At 46.9% G+C, this 15,035-nt stretch overlaps 1 protein-coding gene across 1 annotated transcript in view; it reads left to right on the top strand.

The window, feature by feature from the left end:
* Positions 1-15,035, top strand: part of ARFGEF2 (ARF guanine nucleotide exchange factor 2) — a 548,111-nt gene that overhangs the window by 530,292 nt on the left and 2,784 nt on the right. The window lies entirely within an intron of this gene.

A 15,035-nucleotide genomic window follows, 5' to 3' on the forward strand; every position in this document is an offset into this window, starting at 1 on the left:
CAGTTTAAAAGTTAGGTATTTTCAGTTGCTTACATTTTCTTGGCAGCAAAATGAAAAACGTACATTCTTCAACGATCATTCTAGTGGACATGTGCCTGCAGATTCCACATGTGTTGAATATCCTCTGGTGCCAGACTGGACCTGGAAATGTTTCCATTGCTCTTCTGCCCTTGTGGGCGCTGGCTCCAACTCGGCACTGGAATTGGCACCATGGTGAAATCACTTTAGCCATAAAGTGCTCATCCTGGTATGCCAACATCCGGTCCCTTTCCTTTTTTTGCATTGCCCTTTGAGGCAGAGACCAGAAATTATCATTTGTGGCAGAGCCATGAAGCAATCTAGATTAGTAGTGTATTAAAATGGCCTATGACTGACTATCTTTCAGAAAAGGGCGGTAGGTGAAACCGGTGAGGAATCTGTAGGTAGATAGAGTATCCATTTGAAAGATAATTATCAGAGGGAAGTAACTTTTTCTTCTGATGGAAACTTCTACCTGCAGCTTCCTCACCTGCTGAATAGATCCAGTGCAGTGCCTCCCTAAGTGGAGGGGCTGCAGGAATTGTCAAATAAGGAAATCCTGAAGCACCGAATGAGTGTAATGTCTATCCCTTCTCACCTCTGAATCCAAACAATATGTGTTGAAGGTGTGAAGGGAAGCTGAAGTCAAAGCTAGATACATCTCAATTACCGGAACACCCTAGACAGTGATAAGGTGAAAAACTTTCCCTGCTGGAATGGACCATATTCCTAGCCAGTTTTTTTTTTTTTTTTTTAAATAAGCAGTTATCTTATGGTTACACACATCAGTAGAGGGGGCACTCAACACAATTAACTGTCTTACTAGCCTTGAAGCCTGTAACCCACAGAAATATTTAGAACATTGATGCCTATGTACCAAATCCCTGTCTGCATTTTTATAAATGTTATTTTTCAAAATGATCTCGTACAGAAACATGTCTAAATGATGCTACTTGTTTTTAAATCCAGTCTTTTAGAATGTAAAGTGTAACATTATAAAACACATTTGGCTGAAAAGCCCACTTTTATTAGGGAAAAAACTTTCACATAGCAACATTTGGACATTGCTTTTTAGGGATCTACAAGTTCCATTGTGATTTTTAGGGCTATTAATTTTTCCACTCTGTGGAGCGGGAAAAATCCATTACAACACAGTCATTAAATCACACTGCTTTTACAACTCTACTGCCGTTACATCAGGTGCCATTACAACACATGCCATTACTATGCATACCATTACAATCCATGCCATTATATGCGTTACGAGGTAGGTCATGGAGATTTTTTTTTGTGTATGGGTTTTTGGAGTAGATGGGAATAGTAATTTCTACCCCTACACTATCCAACACGTTCCCTACTGTTGCACTCACTGGAGTGGGAATAGTAATTTTTACCCCCACACTACCCAACACTTACCCTACTGTTGCACTCACTGGAGTGGGAATAGTAATTTTTACCCCTACACTATCCAACACTTATCCTACTGTTGCCCTAAAAATATTATGGGTTGTAATGGTATGCTTTATAATGGAAGGTGTTGTAATGGTAGTTTTAAAAAATGTGTTGTAATGGCTTGCGTTGTAAAATCATGCGAGGTAATGGTAGTTGCGATGTTAATACCATGTTGTAAAAGCATGCGTTGTAACGTCATCTATTCGGTGGAGCAGGGAACCCAAAACTCATCTGCGTGTTTTAGGCTAATTTTCCTCTCAGAAGTTCATTTCAAGCAGAATGTTTGCTTCGCTCAGCACACTGGGATATCTACAATGGTATTTACTGCTTTTTACTCGGATAGTGGGAATAATATATATATTTTTCTCAAGACACACTGTGCATTTGTTACCTCATCCACTGTGTTGGTTCTCTTCAACAAATAAACTTCCTCTGGCTAGAAATAGCCTTGGAAGGTTAGGGTTGCATATTTTCTAGGCTTAGCTGAGCTTGGGGTATATGAAAAGAGTGATCCTCGCTGAACCAGCCAAAAGGCCTAAGCAGATGATTACTCCACCTTGGAACATGTTGGTGCTGTTTCTCACACCCTCAGGAGTCCAGAAAAAACCCATCACAGTTGCTTCCATTGCTCCAAATGTTACATACTGGGAGCCCTGCTGGTAACCTGTTTGAAGGGGAGGGCTTTGCTTGTCGACCTTTGATGATGTGCCCTTCACCATCATCATTTGGCCCTCATATATGTCAAGATTAGCTTCAAAGTTGAGTCCTCAATTTTCAAAGAGATGTGACCTTAAAGCAAAATAAGAATCCCAACGTCATCAACCGGACAAAAGGAAAACGAAGAAAAATCCCAGATGCAGACCTTTTGCTACCTTAACCTCTTGACCCATAAATCACAGAACCTCAAGAAAGAACTATCACCTAAGGGCAGATCTTAATCAAAAGGTAGAGAAGAGTGTCCTCATTGTATCAGATCAAGATCAGGGAGAAGCCTCTGTCATGTCACTCCCTGAGCAGGGAACAGGCAGCGCAGGCTTGGGCTGGTGAGCATATTTTTCTCAGTTCTCTGATGGACAATATTGTGACTCCATGAGGTCTCAAAGGGACAGCATGATACTCATTATGAATACTTTTGTCTCTTTGCAGACATTTTTGAGACAATGTTGGTAAAGGCATATCTCACAATTGCATTTATCAAACCAACTGAGAGATAAGACAAAACGTTATGTCTCTCGACCAGGAGCCAGCATTTATTTATTTATTCATAGAAAACACATCTATGAACTCCTGCTGTGCTCCAAAGATTTCATTCTTAGTCATCGACAGCTTCTACAGAGAAAGGCTTGTTTCAATGTTCTTACAATTCCAGAAAATACTTAGGAAAATGACTCTGTTATAATATATAGAACATTTATGGTTGAAATGTACTAACAGAATGTGTCATTCGTCAATCTTTTTACTGACCTCCACTCTTGTATCAACATTGGCATGAATTCCTAATTTCCACTTTATTTTCTAATCAGTCATCGTTTAAAAAGCAATCCTATTGTCCTCGTTCAGCATTTTTAAACACAAAGATGCTGACCTTGGCAGTTTTTTTTAAAAATGTTGTTAACCAGTTACACAGAACATACTCAGGAGATTTATTACATATTTCTTAGATTGCGAAATCTAATAAATTTCCCTTTTTGCTTAACTAGTACGTTATCCACCTTATAGGACTTAAGATTGTCTAGCACACATATGACATAATTTTATATATCTCGCTCAAGGTTGAGGTCATGGATCTGTCTCGCTCTTGATAACGATCCTATGACAGGCCCTCAGTGCAGTCCAGGTCTTTCGGTACATGGAAGTTGAAACATAAGCAGGTCAAGGGGGATCCGTCCCATTCCCACCACACTCAGTCTGAGAAGAGTGCCTTATAGTCTTCTTCACAGTTCTCTGCCGAGGACCTAATTACACAACTAATCCCAGGGTACCTTGAGTTTCCTGGTCTATTAGTGACATTGCAGCAGATTGAGGCTTTTGAAGAGGCCATGTGTATTTTTGGCATTCTTCTAGGTGGATCTGTCCTCTGCGCCGTATGTGCTTTCTGAATCTGCCCCAGGTTCCACTGCGATGCTGGTGCCTGCTTTAAATCCTGCACCAGTCCCTGTGACATAGACGCTGGTGGATGACTCCATTCCTATATACCTATCCAACTCTGAGCTGAATTCATCTGCACCCCAACTCATGTTGTGTCCCAAAGCCATAGCGACGCACCCTGTTTTGGTTCATACTAATTCATACAGAACCATGCCTTTGCCACAGAGTTGTACCCTTTTCGGTTCCGACTCTTATCAGACATGAAGCCTACAGAGATGACAATGTAGAAATGTAGATGATGGGGATTATTTGCCCAACAGTGTGATGATAACAACTTGTACATGGACTTGCAGGAGTCTACTCGGTTGGATACGGTCCCAGACACTGGATTACGTTCTCCCCTAGGGCCACCAATGGAAGACAGTGCCTCCTTTGCTGTAGTAATGAGACAGGCAGCAGAGGTATTGTATTTACAAATGGCACCTGTGGAAGTAAAAATGAATGTACAGACAGATATGTTTCACATCCTTGCCAAACTTCATCCAAACCCTTGCTTCCATTTACCAATGCCCTCATTCACACTCTTGGGGGCACCTGCTGTTATAAGCCTTGTTCCTAACCACCAGCAAACAGGCAGATTGCTAGGCGCCAAAGGCCTGCGCCAGCCAAGCCAGACACCTTGATTTAGCACACTACAGTAGAACGTTTGGTGCTTTCGGCTTCCACCATTAAGGTGAACACCAATTAATTTCTTATGAGTCTCCCCTGACAGAGTCAAGATAAATTGAAACATCTGAGAAACTGATGTTTGCTCAGCAAGACTAGCCCTCCAGTCAGTCAATGACAGCAGTTTGCTGGGAAGATACGCCCATGCTTTATGGGCTATGGTTGGTGAGATCTTGACGGCAGTCCCCAAGGAATTCTGGGCCAACCAGGCTGAACCCATCAGGATGGTCAGAAAGGTGCAAAATAAATCATCGTTCTGGACTGGACACTACAGACTGCTCGGATGAGATCCATTGACTTTTCCGGGGACATGCAGGTCTCTGTGATAGACATGCCATTCGAAGGATCTTGTCTGTTTGGTGAGAAGGCCTATTAAGCATTGGAATGCTTTATAGAGAGCTGGTCCCTGACACGTTTCTTAGAACTTTTTACCTCTGTGGAACTGAATCCTCAACAGTTCTTTCCCATTTGAGGTACTGCAGAGGGTTGGCATGCCGGCAATGCCAAGGCCCACCTCTCCCGCAGCAGGCACTGAAGTCCATTAGGGTCTGGGCGAGTATCAAGTAGACCCCGTCCAGGGGTTGCAAACTTCCCAGTCCCCGTCTCCTCCAGCATCAGCCTCCAAGCTGCTTTGGTTTGCGCTTAGTGGTACATGACCACCCTTTATGAAGCAGGATCAGACATTTCCTCCACCGTTGGCAGACCATAACATCCAATAGGTGGGTGTTGGAGATTGCCCTTTTTGTATGGTCGCCCCACTTATGACTCTGATAGTGCACTGGAGTCTGCTGCTGAGACCCCAGTTCCAGTGCTTTCTCCCTAAAACTGTTATGTATGAATTGGCCATCCCAATTAACAAGGACTTTACCCCCTTATAAGTCCCTAGTATATGGTACCAATGGTACCCAGTGCATGGGTGATAAAGGGGTCCCCAGGGTTTGCAGCACGGTGTGTGCCACTCTGAGTGACCGAAATTAACTACTGACAGCAAGCCTGCCATCGCATACTGCAGGAGCAGTGCAAACTGCTTAAACTCTACTTAACCCTCACTATGTGTGGCAAAGTCAATGTATTATCTCTCATAAATGCCAGTTACCCCTATGAAGCCCTCCTGAAGCCCTGGAGGCAGGGTGCATTATAACAAAGGTGTAGACATGTGCGTGCAAGCTTATATGACCCTATAGTGCCTTTATCATTAAAGGACACTATAAGTGATAGACGGTCCATAGGATAACATGGGCTGGCCCCCGGGCAAACCCAAGGTTGGCAGCTCTATTATGGTACCACCTAAATATGTCATGTTTGGTATCAAACAATGTGCCTCCTCACCCTAACACAAATCTCGTGTTGAGGGTGATGTAGCATGCACCTAGGTGTCTATCTTAGAGGTTTCCCACCTGGTTGCCCCAGCATCTCTGCCTGTCAAACCTGCATTTCCCAAGGCCAAGACAGGATTCTGACCACCTGCCAGGCAGTGTCAACACTCCCTGGAGTCAGAAGCAAATGCCTAGGCAGAAAGGAGGTCACAACTCCTCCCTCCAAAGCAGTTTAGTGAAGTGACACCTCAAGGCAGTGAGCTTCAAAGGCTGCATCACCTCTGATATGCAGTAGGGCTGATTCCCAGAGGAGGAAATAGTCCTCCCCCTTCTCCAGTATATTTGCACCCATGTTGGCAAGAAATTAGATAGTCAAGGAAGTGTACACCCACACCTCCATGGTGGGCAGCCCGGTCAGTACACTGGAAGAAGGGTTTTGCCATTTTTAGAAGTGTCAGAATAGACAGTTCTAGGTAGAAAAGGTGACCCACATCCCTGGATGTCGTCAAATCACTATGGGAACTAGCAGCCCATTGCCTACGTGCTCTCACACCATAACTACCCTAAATCTAGGATTTCAGGGACACCCCTGATCCAGAACTTCAGTTCTGAACAACCTGCATCAAAGAGAACAGAATAAGAGACCTGTGTCTGCAACAACAGGACTTGGACAAAGCAAAAGAGGGATAACCTGCATCTGTGGCAACGCTCCTGGAACTGCCTGATCGAACCTCTTCATCTTCTATCTCTCGGTTTCCCCAGAGGGGCCCTCAGTGGAATCCTGAAGACCCCTCAGATTCCCCCAGGACTAGTGGCAGTAGTGCCCTGCAAACTGCAGGTAAAATATCATTCTGAATCTGAAGATTCGGTGGTCATCGGGCCTTCAGAGGTATCGCCCACATTTAGATGGTCTATTACATTGCGGGAACTGTAGTCCTGCCTTCCACGAATTTACAGGCAGCTACTGCGTTCCCCTTGACCACCACACGCCAAAGTCCCTTTCTGCTCCACTTACCGCTGCCAAGGCTTGTTGGTCGCCAGTCTGGCAACCGACCCCTTTTCCTTGATGCTGCATTTAGAGGTAACTCCAGCCGACCTTGGACTAATGGCAGAAACCACCACTTTGCAGTGTTTTAAGCCTTCTTTTCCCCCACATCCCCTTTCATTAGTAAACAGCTCTTCCGTGGCTCCCGTCCAGCACCAGGGACAGCCGGGACAACACTGCACCTGGGGTCCAGGGGCCTGTAAATTTGAACCAACTCTTGTGGCTAGGTCCTGGGACCCGCTTCACCTTTACCTTGCAAAGGTACCATATAACTCGACCTGCGAGTGACTGATGGTTACTAGTGGTTTTTCCCGTTGACCACAATGATGAAGTTTCACTGTATTTTTCTGCAATGCTTTTATATTGCTTCAAAAATGTATAACTCTGGTTATATGGATGCTATTCCATTCATTTTGGTGTCTAAATTAAGGTAAAAATACACTCTGATAAATTGGTGTCAAATTTCACTCTAATGGTGTCAATTACTTATCGTCTATGTTGGTACTCTGAAATGCTTAACACGTTCCTCTAGAAAAGCCTGACTGCTCTTTACCACACTACCAGACTGAGCTAAGGATTTATTAGTGTAAATCCAAGGACCATCTTTGGGGTCTTCGGATAGTATTACGTGGTGAGGTCTAACCCCCACACCACATACTTCTCTTTCCTACAGTGGGTAGTTCAGATTGTTTAACACAGCTATGCTCTTCTAATCTATTTTAGACCTGCAGCATCTTCCACCTACTTCAGATCATCTTTCACAGGATCACCAGTTCATTGTGCTCCAACAAGAGCAGGCTCTTTTGGCCCCTGAAATAATGGTTGTTGCTTGCATTATTTCCTTGGACTGAAGAAGGTCAGAGGCCTTTGCACTATTCTAGATCTCAACCATAACCCCCGAACCCACTCCCGGGATACCTTCTTGATGCCTTCACACTGGCTCAGGTTCTGTCTGCCCTGGATCTAGATGACTGGATTGTTGTTTTAGACATGCAGGATCCCTACTTGCCAGGAGCATTTTCAGTTTGTTGTGCTCCCCTTTAGCCTTACCAGTTCCCCTCAGTATTCCTGAAAGGGATGGTGGTGGTTTCTGTTCACGTTTGGTTGTCATTGAACCCTAGTTTTCCACTACCTTGACGACTGGCTTTGAAGTTGGGCTCGCTACAGGCAGTTTTAGACCAGTCCCAGATGATGGTGAACCTCTGGACATCATTGGGGTTCACAATCAACTTGCTGAAGTTACACTTGACTCACTAGAGTGATCATTGGCATGGTGCAGTTTCGGGCCTTCCCTCATCCTATATCCAGAATATTCGGGCTATGTTCCCCATGTTTCATGCTCAGTCATGGTTCTTCGTGGTCTTGCTTCCAGCTTGTCTGCTATGCCTGGTGGCATATTGTGAGTTCCGCAGCAGAACCTGAAGTCTCAGTGGGTCCAGCACAAGGGAACCTCTACAATTTCATTCAGGTTTCGCCTGCAGTGGTGTCTGCTCTACCGCAGTTGGACCAGTGTCACTTCTCTCCCTGCCCCACCTAGAGCTCACGGTGATGACGCGTGCATCTCTGCTGAGTTGGGGAGGGCATCTGGGGAGAGGTGGAGCTAAGAGGATTCTGTAATCCTTATCAGTCTGTTGGACCTATGGGCCATTTGCCTGCTGCTGTAAGCCTTGCTACCATCCTTCAATGGGAGAGTGGTTCAAGATTGTATGGACAACACCACTGCGGTGTGGTTTGGGTCCTGTGCGAGGAGGCACTTTGCCTCCAGAGTTGGCTGGCGTTTTAAGGCATATCCCTGGTCGTGAATGAACTTGTGGGATCTAAGAAAGCCAGGGTGGGCGAACTCAATCGGTGCATGGCCGGTCATAATTGGTGATTACAACCCGGGGGTCCCACTGGGAATTTTCCATCAATGGGGAAAACCTTGGCTAGATCGGTTTGCCTCTATGGAGAATGTGTAATGTCAAATTTGTTGCACACTGAAGGTTCCCAGAATGGTCTCTCTTGGATAAGCTTTCTGGATAGAGTGAAACACCAGACTTCTGTATGCTTTTCTGCTGCTGCCTCTACTGCCCAAAGTTGTAAAGAAGATCAGGAATGACAGGCCCCAAATCATCCTACTAGCTCTGGATTGGGCAAGGAGAGTCTGGTACAAGGACAGCCTGGGCATGAACTTCTGTCCTCTGAACAGGTTACCCATTCAGGAGTATCTCCTGTCAGAGCAGCAGGGCAGGGTCTTGCACTCTAACTTGTGTAATCTACACCTCCGTGTGTGGAGATTGAGGTTGTGGGTGTCATACGTGCTGCCAGGCATCCTTCTACAAATGCACTTCAGGTTGTGAAACAAGATTGTGGTCAGTTGTGCACTCGAAATACTGTCTCTTTACAGGCACACTTGTGAGATGTCCTGTTCATTTTATCACTGGCCCAGCAACTACTTGCACTGTTAAAGGTCATGTGTCAGCCCTTTTGGTCTTTTTGTGTTTGCTGGAGTAGCCGTCCCTTTTTCAACTTACTGTTGTGATGACATTTTTGTACGGTTGAACACGTGTCTTTCCCCGTGAACCCTTTGTAATGCCACAGTGATACCTCAGTTTGGTTCTCACTTTCCTCATGTGTGATCCCTTTTAACCAATGCACCGCTATCCACTACGTCTCCTGACTTTGAAGACTGTGTTCCAGGTCATACTAACTTTGACTCATTGCATGAAAGAACTCCAAGCGCTCTTGGTGCACCCGTCTTATACCACATTTTTAGGTCTCGCGACCTGCGTTGCACTGCACAGCAGTCCTCGCGCAGGTGAGAGTCCTTTTGTCCAGGGTTCAGAAATGCAGCCTGGAAATGAACACGCTTGTGCGTGTGTTTTTACTTTTGCGGCCTGCTATTGGCCTTTGCCTGTGTGTTTCTTTTAAAGATCGCACCCAATAGGCCAGAGGTGGGCGCATGGCTCCGCCCATGGCCTATTGGTGTCTATTACGCGCATTTTTGCGCGTAATATAAACCATATGGCTCGCTGTGGCGCGCGCGCCACTCACGGCTTTGTGTTTTGCAAAAGTGAAAGCGATCACTTTCCTTGTTTATACAAGAATCCCCTATTCACATGGCGGATGAAAAACAAGGATCACTTTGCAGAAGAGCTGACCCTGCGGGCTCCGGCTGGGCGGGGAGACCTGGGTGATACCGCCCGGAGCCTCTTGACCCTAGTTACAAAGGCTTTGACAGCTGCAGAGCAGTCTCTCCAAAGTCCAGACATCGAGGCTGTCACATCCGAGGCCTCCAGGCGCATCCTGACGGAAGCCCTGCAGCTGGCAAGCACCACGTGTGGCAGCGCCTCAACTCTGTGCGGTGTAAGACTGGGGCACTGGGCACTCTTCAAGGCCCGCAGCCTCTTGGTGACCCTCGCAGGGCACTTGGGCAAAGCGGCCTTTGTGGTGAGGTCCTACCGTGAACGCAATGAAGAGCTGGGAACAGAGTCCGCGGGGAAGAATGAGACGGCTCGGGCCACCGAGAGCCTCTGGAGGCATCTTGAAGCGCTCTTGATTGCAATGAAATCTGACCTCAGGACTTAAGATGGGGCCATCCAGGGGTTCGTGGACCACCAGGGAGCGACACCGAGTTCAAGCCCTGTGTCCGACTGGCAGGGAGGGGGCACCCCGAGTCAGGGAGGAGACACCGCTGGACAGAGAGGAGATGCTAGGGGGCAGGCAGGAGACGCTGGGGGGCAGGCAGGAGACACCGCAGGAAAGAGAGGAGATGCTAGGGGGCAGGCAAAAGACGCTAGGGGGCAGGCAGTAGACACTGGGGAGCAGGCAGGAGACACTGGGGGGCAGGCAGGAGACGCTGGGGGGCAGGCAGGAGACGCTGGGGGGGCAGGCAGGAGACGCTGGGGGGGCAGGCAGGAGACGCTGGGGGGGCAGGCAGGAGACGCTGGGGGGGCAGGCAGGAGACGCTGGGGGGGCAGGCAGGAGACGCTGGGGGGGCAGGCAGGAGACGCTGGGGGGGCAGGCAGGAGACGCTGGGGGGGCAGGCAGGAGACGCTGGGGGGGCAGGCAGGAGACGCTGGGGGGGCAGGCAGGCGACGCTGGGGGGCAGGCAGGCAGGCGACGCTGGGGGCAGGGAGGAGAGGCCAGGGGGCAGGCAGGAGAGGCCAGGGGGCCAGGCAGGAGACACTGGGGGGCAGGCAGGAGACGCTAGGGGGGCAGGCAGGCGACGCTAGGGGGGCAGGCAGGCGACGCTGGGGGGCAGGCAGGCGACGCTGGGGGCAAGGAGGAGACGCCAGGGGGGCAGGGAGGAGACGCCAGGGGGGCAGGCAGGAGACGCCAGGGGGGCAGGCAGGAGACACCGCGGGGGAGAGTGACACGTCTGATGCCTTCCGCCTCCTCTTGATGCCACTTGCAGAGCTCGAGAACAGAGCACAAGACCCTGTTGTGACATTTCAGCATCTAACTGGGGATTAGAGATACCCCCGTGGGGCGCCAGGGACCTCTTCAGAGCCCTCGCAGAGCACCTGAAGGAAGCGGCGTCCTCACTGTATTCTTACCGTGTAACCAAGGGATGGGGCGACAATTCTGTGACCGGCCAGCTGCCTCTCCTGGCAGGATCCGGTGGAGAAAAGCAAAAGGATCCAGAATTCAACCTCCTGCAGTAAGTGCCCTGACCCACATATGATCTTCCCCCCGCCTGTACTGTGTATCCAGGAGGGGCTGTGGTGAGCGCCTACTGATGTGGGGGGGGGGTGTACTGAGCTGTTGGCACATGGGGCGGGTGCAGTGACACAGGGCATTTGGTGGGTGGGCACAGAAGTGCCTGGTAGTTATAGGAAGCTCTGCACATATACTCACACCAGTGAGTGTACTCACCGAGTGAGTGCAGAGCGGGCCTCACCTACTGGAGGAGGGCTTTACACTTTCACATTAATTTCGAAATGCATCAATGACTCTTTACAATTAGAATGAAAATATTTGAACTATAGTGATTTGATGCATGTCAAGCAATGACAGTAAAAACAAGTATTTGCAATGCTTTTTTTGCCTAAACCGGTGTCGGAGCTGCGTTCAATGCCCGACCGTTTTTTTGATCAAATATTGAAGACGCTTCTCATTTGAGCTAATTGTTCTTTTTTATTCTTTTTAATAGTGTGTGTTTTGTATGTGGGGTACTTTTGGGTGATTTTGCTGCCTTTTTGCACTTTTGCTCGTTCTTGGGTGGCCATATTAGGTTGCAGGCCGGGTAGTGCTCCAGTCGTTCCACGCTGCCTATTTAGGAGGCATGATGACGTGGAAGCGCAGCGGACGCGCGCAGCAGGTGTGCCAAACGCAAGTCCGTCTGCGCCCGTCCGCGCTAGTTCCGGGCTCAGGGCCAGTCCCCCTGTTCGTGGGACCTCATATGTCAAGAAATACTCAAAGCAGCAGCTTGCAGTGCTCAGGCCAAGAGGGGGTATGGTTAATTGCCCTAAGCATGCCTGTGAGATGGGAGTCTAGGGTTCACTTGGGGTATGCGGCAAATGCGGCGTGCAACTGCCTATTATCCTTGATCAACCGGTCCACAGTTTGCATGATACATTTCACGTTGGTCCAGGTAATGACTCTAGAGCCAATATTAAGTGTTCGCTTTTTAATGCTAGGCCCCTAGTTAAACATAGCTCTGAACGTGCCCTTTTTTAAAGAAGAACATAGCATTAAAGTTGCTTTTATTACGGAATCTTGGACTGACCAAGCGTTCGGTCCAGACCTAACAAAGGCCACTCCCCCCAGGTTTCTCCTGATTTTTCTTAGATCTACCTTTGATGAAAGGGGGGGGAGGTTTAGTGGTTATTCACCCACAATTCATTAAATCCAGTCTTCCATCCGGCTTCTAATTCCTCCTGTGAATCCCTTTTTATTAATCTCAATTTTGGTATCTTCAAAGGGCTACTTCGGTATCGATCTCCGGGGCCGCAACTGGGTTTTTTGGAAACGATAGGTACATTACTCGAGGATGGTCTGTCACTTGATTCCATCATGGTCTTGGCGATTTTAACTTCTATCTCGAGGATCCTAATGATTCCGATACCAGCGGTTTGAACAAAATAATGGAAGGCGGGGATCTTAAAAAAATTGGTGGCTGGTCCTACACATTTTAAAGGTGTCACTTTAGATTGGATATTCTCTAACAACTCTAATGTATCCTGTCTGGAGGTCCTTCCCCTGGCCTGGTCCGACCACATGCCATGATATTCGTGCTTAAGGAACATTTAGTTCCTAAAACAGAGAGGGCTCCATTTAAGTTGGTGGAAAAAAGAGCATGGAAAGATCTAGATAGGGTACAACTGAAGGAGGAACTCAAGAATACTTTACCCCCCCCCCCCGTGTGATACTAACAAAGCTACTAATGACTTCAATGATTGGCTTGATAAAGCGTGTAAAAAATTGGTTCCAATAATAAAGTGGACCCCTAAGAGAGCTAATCCTTCGGCCCCATGGTATTCTGACCAGCTTAAATGCCAGAAACCGGCCTGTAAAAAACTTGAAAGGGCCTGGAGGAGGGGATATGGTACTGTTGACAAAGTGAATTATAAATGCAGCTTAAAACAGTATAAAGACTTATTGCTGGAAACAAAGAAGAATTTTTTTTCTAGTGAAATTCTTCAAGCCAAGTCCAACCCCAAAGAACTCTTTAAAACTGTGAAAAGGATATCTTCTCCTCACATCGTTAAAAATGTCAGTAGTCCTGCACTTTGTGACAATCTGGCCACTTTCTTTCAACAAAAGGTGGAGGCAATATTTTCCTCATTTAATCCCCAGTTGAAAGGGTCAGATCTCTGTCCAGTGAGTCCTAGTCAGGTTGATTTAATTCCAGGATCTGCTTTTGATCAGTTCACGCCTCTAGGGCTTGAAGAAATTGTTAAATTATTGTCTTCCGCTCGCTCAGGGTGCCCTACTGACCCTTTCCAGTCCCAATACTTATATCCATTTCAGAAGTGATTTGTTCGGTTTTGAACCCTTTGATTAATAATAATTTCACTTCTGGGATTTTTTCAATTGCTTGGAAGAAGGCTTCGATACTCCCCCTTTTAAAGAAGCCTACTTTGGATCCTACAGACCCTGGGAATTTCCTGCCTATTTCGCGACTCCCCCTGCCCGCAAAAATTTCTGAAAAGGCCATGAATGTACAGCTTAGTAGCTTTTTTCATGGCAATTACATACTTGATCCCACCTAGTGGCCTAGTCCTCGTCGACTGATATGTTCACCAATGCAAAAATCACTTAATGACTGTGTGTGTTTTTTTTAGTTTGATAGACAAGAGATGCAGTTCCTTCTATTTTTCTCATTTGTTTTTCAGATGTCCGATACATCATGCCCACATGGAGGATTTGAAATTGGATTACATGATTTGTGACTTTGACAAACAGTATGTTTAAGATATTACTTGGTGGCAGTGACAAAGCTTCTTAGAAGCATTAAGGTCCTGAAGAAAGCTAGGGAGTTTTTGCCCCGTAACCTGAAACATGTCGACCATAAGAGCAGTACTGTTTCTCAACTGCTCTTGATTTATTCCTTTCACTGTTTTTAGATAGGAGTAAATCTGTGAGATTAGATTTAAAAGAGTTATTGATACTCTGTGTCTCCGTTGTGTACCTTTTTTTTATTCACATTCTGGTTTTTGTTTCTTGCACTGCACTATTCATTTAAGAGAGTCTTTTCCTCTTACACTATTCTCTTGTATAGAACTCTACAAGAGGATACAACTATTTTCTTCTATCCCCCTCCTGAATGGAGGTAGGGTGAAGTATAGTTGTTTGGCATCCCAGATGATGACACTGGACACGTAATGTGTAATGATGGGACACCAATGATCCCTCATGTAATTTTTCTGTTCTTTTTGAGGTCATCCAAGTGAAGGCCTTTCATTCTGCTTCTTGACTCTGTTTTCTATCGAACCCTTTCTGTTTGTCTTTGGTACTCTAGTTTTCGAGCACTTGAGACTATTAGTGTTCATACATTAAGGAACACTCTTTTAAATAGACTTTGGACTACTATTGTCCGGTATACCCAAATTTGTCTCAGTCCAAACAGAACTAATTCGGTTACACTGGCTCCCGGTGAAACAGAGGGTTCGTTTTAAGGCCCTCTGTATAGCCTTCAAAGCCCTTAATGGTATTGGCCCTGACCACTTGAGGCAGAGGTTTAAATGATACACCCCCAGTAGGGTGCTACGATCCCTGGGTGCTAAACTTGTCCAAACACCGACCAAGAAAACCGGCTGGGGAGGGAAGAGTTTTATCACCTGCACATCCAAGGCGTGGAACGAGTTGCCGTTCCACCTGAGGAATGCTGCCAATCTGCTCTCCTTCAGAAGAGGCCTGAAGACCTGACTGTTCTCTCTGTGATCGCATCGACTTATGTTTAGGCT

Source organism: Lissotriton vulgaris, chromosome 7 (genome assembly GCF_964263255.1).
Source record: "Lissotriton vulgaris chromosome 7, aLisVul1.2, whole genome shotgun sequence".
NCBI classification, from domain to species: domain Eukaryota; kingdom Metazoa; phylum Chordata; class Amphibia; order Caudata; family Salamandridae; genus Lissotriton; species Lissotriton vulgaris.